The following is a 7372-nucleotide window of genomic DNA, read 5'->3' as shown; positions in this document are numbered from 1 at the left end:
CAGGGTTCTGGACCAGCAGCAGGGTTCTGGACTAGCAGCAGGGTTCTGGACCAGCAGCAACATTCTGGACCAACAGGGTTCTGGACCAGCAGCGTTCTGGACCAGCAGCAGGGTTCTGGACCAACAGGGTTCTGGACCAGCTCGCCCCACCCGCTGCTCTGGAAATGTTCTGCTCTGAAGGGTCAGGTCAGAGGTCAGAGGTCAGGTCAGAGGTCAGCCTGATTTCCAGTTTCCAGCTGGAAGAACTGAAGCTGTGCATTGACTCCAGATCTATAATTCTAGATCCATAATTCCTAAAGAGGAACCTCTTTAGGTCCAGATAAAATCTTCAGTTTCTGTTGGAGAAAGTTTAGACACATCAACACATTTATCTGTTCCAAGCATCAGTTCAGCGGTTGGTTGGGTTCAAAGGTCACCTGTGTATCGTCTGCACAGCTATGGTGACTAATCTTGTTGGTTGTTATTACACAGTAATAACTGCGTAGTAACAGTTGCTTATCACAATAAGCTTATTACGTGATAAATGAAGAATTTGATCAATTCCATTCTGATTATTAATATTTTTATGAGAAATGTTGCTTAGAGACATAATCCATGTGATTCACGGCTTCAGTTGTTTTTATGTTTGTTTTGTTTTTGGTCGTGTTTCATTTAGGATATTTCAGTGTGAAGTGTTCGTTACAAAATGAAGCTTTTTTATGTGATAATGATCTCAAAATATAATTTATCTCAAAAATTACTGGGGCAGTTTACTGTCCGGTAAAATTAGTGACCCTTCATGTGGCTTCTGTCCGCTCGGATGAGAAATTACCGGTCGACAACTCAGTTCTGTAGGTCCGACTGGAACCGGTTTGGTCAAATCATTTGTTTTAGATCTGGTTTCCTTCTCCGTTTGGTTTTGGGTCGTTCTGGTTTTGGTCGGCGGCTCCTTCAGTAAATCCTCCTGGTTTCCTTTTCCTCGTTGCCATTAAATGTTTTGTCCTTCATTTGTAATCAGTTTAATCAGTTATTGACCCATAAATGTTGGACTATAGCTTGGTCTTGGTCTTGGTCTTGACTAATCGAATCCAAACAGAAAACCTTTGACGTTCTTAACTACAGGCAGAAAATCATCCATGATAATAAAATGTTTCTTTTCTTTCTCCAGTTTCTCCAGTTGGGATCCCATGAGATTTTCCATAATTTAGGATTTTATATTGCAGAAAGAAGCAGAGGCGTCATCCACATTAAGCTCTGACACAACCTGTCGGCTTACTGAAGTTTCCTCAAGTCTGAAACAAAACTTATTCATAACAAACAGGCGGCAGTAACCATAGCAACAGCTGAGATCTCCTGTGCTGCTTGATGCATGCTAATTGTCCCGTTAGTGTCCAAACGTCCGCACAGACTGCGTCCTCTGGGCTCAGTGTTGTTCCAGAGCAGCTCCTCTGGGGCTCATTAAAGAGACAGGACACAATAAACACGATGCAATCAACACCACTGACCTCTGTGACCCCGTTTGTGTCTGACTAACAGATCCATCCAAAACATTTACCTGGTCTCAGTAAGTTTAAAGCATAAAGTTTGGATTAAATCCATCTTTTCTTTGATGCTTGGGGTCAATTTGTGGAACTGTTTGATCCACTTTAACCAACTCCAGTCCGTCTGTATGGAAAGTCCGGTTTGTTTGGGGAGGTGTGAATGCTACTCCAACCAACAAGTGAACTCTGGTTTGATATATGAACAGCGAGTAAACCACGGACCGCTCCAAAAACAGGGAATGGACTACAGCGCAGGGCATTCTGGGTAAATATAACCCAAACAAACATGCTAGCCTAGCGCTAGCAGCAGAAATGTTTCGTGGTTTTTAGCCAAAAACTAAAGAGAAATCTTCCAACCGCTAAAATCTGATGCCTCCATTTTGTTTCCATCTGGTGAAGAAGGAAGTTGCTCTCAGTGTCTTCAGAGGTTTTGTGTCGTTTCCTTCAGTGGTTCTTGGTGCAGCGCCCCCACAGGCCAGGAGGGGAACAGGTTGGTTTGACTCAGAGCAGGAGGAAGAGAACCGCAGCAGCTGGAGCAGATTTTTTAAACAAATCAAACTGAGACTATCAGGAGGGAAAACATTCTAAGCTGCACTTCCTCAAAAAATGTCCTGGTTTAGGTTTTAAAATCTCATATTAAACAACTTTTGCATTTTATCCAATTAATCGTCAAAATAATCTAAAAACAGGGAATCTTTGAGAAAAGTGGAAATTAAAGCTGGTTTTTATACATGAATTATTGAGAAATCTTCTCTTTAAAATGAAGAATAATGTAGGTCTAAAGTTTATTTCTTCATAATTTTCAAACAAATGTTTATGAAAATGTGCATCATTGTGTTTGAATGTAAATGTTTGAACTAAACTAAAATAATAAAAGGCATTTTAAACATTTTTATGTTTCACTCCGTGACTCATGTTTGCTCCGGAGACAAACATCAAATCCAGCTGTTAGCGCGGCGCCCTCTGGTGGCTGCATCAGGCTACTGCATGATGACGTAATCGATCCGCCATCATGAATCAAACTGAGCTGCAGACCCAGAGACCCATTTAAATACAACATGGAGCTGAAAATTAAAATACGTAGTTTTATAAAATAAAAGCGTCAAAAAATAAATATAACTCTACAAATAAATTAAATCTGATAAAATGAGCTTCCCATTAATTTCTTTTTAAATATTTACTTTAGTGTATGGGGACATTTTGAGTATTATTCTTTATCCATACTACTTAATTTTTAAAAATGTCCCCAAAAATTTTGAAAAAATAAAATAAATAGATCAAACCAACTACTAAGATAAAAAAATTTTAAGTTAAAATCAAGAAGCTTGAATTGTTTTCCATTAGATTGTTGGAAGAAACAGATTTAATCTACAGAAAGACAAAGTATGCTGAATAAAACTCAAACAACGGCATCTGAGCAGAACATTTTATTCAATAAACCCCCAAAGATTCAGTTAAACAGTGCAGTTACAGGCAGCCTCTGATTGGCTGCAAGACATTTGAATTTTTTATTTACTTTTATCTTTCATATTCCTATAAATTCAGCCTCAGAATGACTAAACCAGTGGTTTAACTGGTTTAAACTGGAAAATTTAAACTACCGGCAGGCAACAGAATTTATTGCATAAAAGAAAAAATTTACTATTTTATTAAGTTTTAACCAGTGAACAGTGCACAAAATTCTTATCAGATGTATTATTTTACTTTAAAAAATAATTTTTAACATTTCCACAAATAAAAAAAACCATACAATGCAGAAAAAAGGATAAAACTAGAAGAGAAATAAACTTCTGTCAATGGCAAGAACACAAACTCTGAACCAATATATAATTAAAAAGAAAATAGTCTTTTGTTTTGTGTTTTTCCCATTCTTAACTTGAGGTGAGGGACCGAATAAAATCCTTCTGAAGGGCCACAGACGGCCCCCGGGCCACACTTTGGACACCCTGAGATCCAGGCGTTTACTCCGGGTTCCCGCTGCTCTCCCACTCAGCGCTGTATTTTCTTTAGGTTTTGATTTTCTCATCCAACGTTACAAAAATCAAAACCTAAAAAAACCACAGAGCTGCAGCTCAGCGGCGCCGCCTGCTGGCCGGAAGAATCCCCCCTGAAACGCCACAAACAAACCTGGACCAAACCCGCTCCTCTTCACGCCGTCAGTCGGAGTTCATCGTCATGGCGACCCGGCGGCGGCGGCGGCGGCTGCCAGACGACGGGCCGAGGTGGACCTGCAGGAGACGCCTCGGCCTCCTTCCGTTTTCCTCTCAGCAGGAAACAGGAAGTGAAATCCTTCCAGCTTCGATCCTCCATTTATTCTCATCTCATCAACACGAATAAAGACAGAACCAGAACCGTTTAAACCCGAAACAGTGAGGGACCAAACGGACGCCTCGCTGCAGACTGAGGTGACATCACTCTCCCTCCTCTGCCTCCCTGCTGTTGCCTGGCAACAGGCTCCCTGCGCAGCAGCGGCTGTAAAGCTGCGTCAGCGTCTGATTCCTGAGCAGGCGTCTACCGCCAGCTGGTTCTGAACCGCCGCAGCAGAACCGGGCCTGTTTTTGTCCGGTTTTCACCAGAACCGGCTCTGGAGGCTTCGCTGCAGCGCAGCACCGCCCCCTGGAGGCTGCAGATGGAAAGTCCCCTGATCTGATCAAGTTTCTACGTGAAATATGAGTTTGATATTTCCAAACAGACCCTGAAGGCAGCAGCAGACGGACCGGTTCTAGTTTTTCAAATGGAGGCCGGGGGAGGAGGGAGGTTCGGATCCGGTCTCCTGCAGGGTTTAGGTGCACCCCTGCTGTTAATAAGCATCTTTTTCATGATTTTTGCCTTGATGTTTTGCTTTTCTGATCATGTTTCATATAATAGTTCGATGTTGCAGACGCCAAATCTGCTAAAAGTTTCCAGATTTGTCGTTTCCTGTCAGTTCTGATGTCAAAATCCAATCGATCCAGTTCACCGAGCAAAATGTACACAGAAAACACAGATTATAAGAAAAAACAGGTAGAAAATGTGCAAAATAAAATCATTTCTAGTAAATTACAGATTTAGTTAAAAAAAAAAACTCCAAGCATATTTAGCAGGAGGTACTTGTCTCTTTTTTATTTAGATTTATTTTATTTCTGCTGCAGGACGACATGTTTTTAAAGTCTGTTTCTGGGAGATTTGATCTTCATGTTTCAATCAGATTATTAAAAACATATAAAAATCAGATGAAACTAATTTACAAACTGCCCACAACCTTAAAAACATCCATTTTGTTCAGATTCTCCTGCTCCATTGATCACGTCAGATCTAAATATCACCTTTAAGGACCAAATCCAATTTATAGAATTTCAACTTTGAATCTCAAATTAGATTTTTTTATTATGATTTTTTTCCCTCGTAAAATTCGCCGTCGGTTTCATCCGAGTCCCTACAACCTTATGAATAAATATCTCATATCCCAACATGCAGAAACATGTCAATATGATCATGTTTTTAATGATTATTTGGGTTTTAAATTAAAAAAAATATGGGAAGTTATGAATCACAATCGTTGTCAGTAATGTTCACGTTCAGGGATTTAATGTTTCTTATTATTTATTTAATATTTAAAATACAAAAGACATTGGTGTAAACCAGATATATTCTGTTTACACATTAAAGCTAACATGCCAATTTTCAACACCTGATAACACCGTAGACGGACATAAAACTTATTTTAAAGATATTAATAAATAAATTCTGGTCATTTAAATACCAAAAGCATCATCAAAATGATCTAATCCAGTTCATCACGGTTATTCACAGATTGACTCCGTAATATTTTATTGTTTATTTGGTACGTTTGGCTTTCCATATGTAAGGAATAGCAGCAGTTTGATTTGGTTTAATATATTTGAACGTTGGAATAAAATGAGCCTCGCAGAACATCGTCAGGTTTTGAAAGAGGCCTTGAGGAAAAACATCCAGCCTCCTGGAATCTGATCACACCGGAAAACTGCTGATTTATTCCCCGCGGACGTTTCCCCGGGCGGTGACGGGAGCTGAGGCGGTTATTTCGGCTCACACTGAGACACCGAGCCGCTGTTTGGTTCGGGTTTCCCTTCACGACTGAATCACAGCGAATGGAGTCACCGCCCAGTCACGTAGCTGACGCTCCTTTTAAACACAACGCTAACCACAATGCAGTACCTTAAAATTCACCAAATAATGGGAATTATTTGAGTTAGCTACTCTCCCTGAGTGCCGAACCAGAGGGGGGATTCTCCAGATTAAAAATGGACCGTGTTTTAATTCACAGCAGTCAGAACCGGTTTGATGAGCTACGCTACAGTAAAATCTGGCATTTTTAAACCTAGTTCGGGCTAGCCATTAGCGGCTATCTGCTAACCTTACCGCAGCTGTCTGGCGGTCAGTCCGCCACTGCAGCGCAGACAGACGCACAAACGGACTGTCGGTGTCCCCTTCCCTCCGTCTCCTCACCTCCTCCGGTGGCAGCAACGATGTTCCCCGACCCCGTCCTTCATTTCCGCGGGGCCCGTCATCACTTTATCGGAGTGATTGACCGTGGAACTCGGACTCTGCGTCTCCGCCGTTTCGGGGGTAAGATGTCGGCGGCAGAAGCGGCGCGTCAGCTGATGGAGACCGGCCGCGTCCCATTCAGAGCACCGCCCTGCGGCGCTCCACGGTATGGAAAGCAGATAGGGCCAAAATTACGAGGAAAACAATTATGTAAGATAGAAATATTTCAAAAAATAAATTAAATGAATAATGAGGGGGTAGCATGTAATAGGTCTTGTATACTGTATGCTAGTATACAACTACTAGCATACAGTAGTTGCTGTCCTTAGTAACAAAAGGAGACACAATAAAACAGACCTTGTATTGATGTTATTTGTTCCCATCATTCACATTTCAATTCAAAGTGCCACATTCACATTGTAATCAGTCAGTAGCTACATTTCCATTAGAAATATGTGCAAAATGTTGTCGCTATTCTGCTAATGTAAAAAAAACACGCAGGCATAATTAGGGTGTTTGCATTAAATAACAGTCACAATTAATCTGTTCCTTCTCATTTGAAACTTTCACCTTTTGTAGTGTCAAAACAGGTAAAAACCACGGACTTTTAAAGATCTGAGGAAATCACAGCCATACACAGATTTCTATGAAAGCTATGTGAACTTTATTCCAAATCTAATTCATCATTTAAGGTTTTACTATCTGGTTGTGTACATATAACACAGTGAACACATTTTATACAACTGCTTTCACTAAACAGATCACAGTCTTTGTTCTTCACAAAACCCAAATGTCTGAGAGCCTTCGGTCTGTGATTTGGTACCGTATTTAACCTTTATGTAAAATAATTTTCGCTGACCCGTTTCATTGGTTTTGGAATGTAGAGGAAAAGCTACAGCTCTGCTTCTCTGGCGTGGAGGAGACGAGAACAAGGACTTATAAATAATCCACACGTCGGTTTCTGCAGTAAATGTTTGGAACAAACAGTTCATAAATAAACATGTTAAATAAATAATTAATAAATATAAACAATAATCAGCTCAGTAACCGGCAGCATGTGATTTACAAACAGGAACGTCAGGAATAATGTACAACCATCCCAGGATGCAGGAGAGACTCAGAACGTCGCTCAGAGAGAAAAGCAGCACATGCTTTGATTTGGTTAGTTCAGAGAGTCCAGATCCGAGTCAGATCCAGGTCCAGGTCTCGGTTAGATCCAGGGCCGAGTTAGAGCCAGGTAAACCTGGTTTAGTCCACAGTCAGGTTTAGTTCTCAGGTTTGGTTCTCAGTCAGGTTTAGTTCTCAGGTTTGGTCCACAGTCAGGTTTAGTTCTCAGGTTTGGTTCT

The sequence above is a fragment of the Poecilia reticulata genome, linkage group LG13 (assembly GCF_000633615.1).
Source record: "Poecilia reticulata strain Guanapo linkage group LG13, Guppy_female_1.0+MT, whole genome shotgun sequence".
Lineage (NCBI taxonomy): Eukaryota > Metazoa > Chordata > Actinopteri > Cyprinodontiformes > Poeciliidae > Poecilia > Poecilia reticulata.
The sequence above is the reverse complement of the archived record's forward strand: the minus strand, read 5'-3'. Positions refer to the sequence as shown.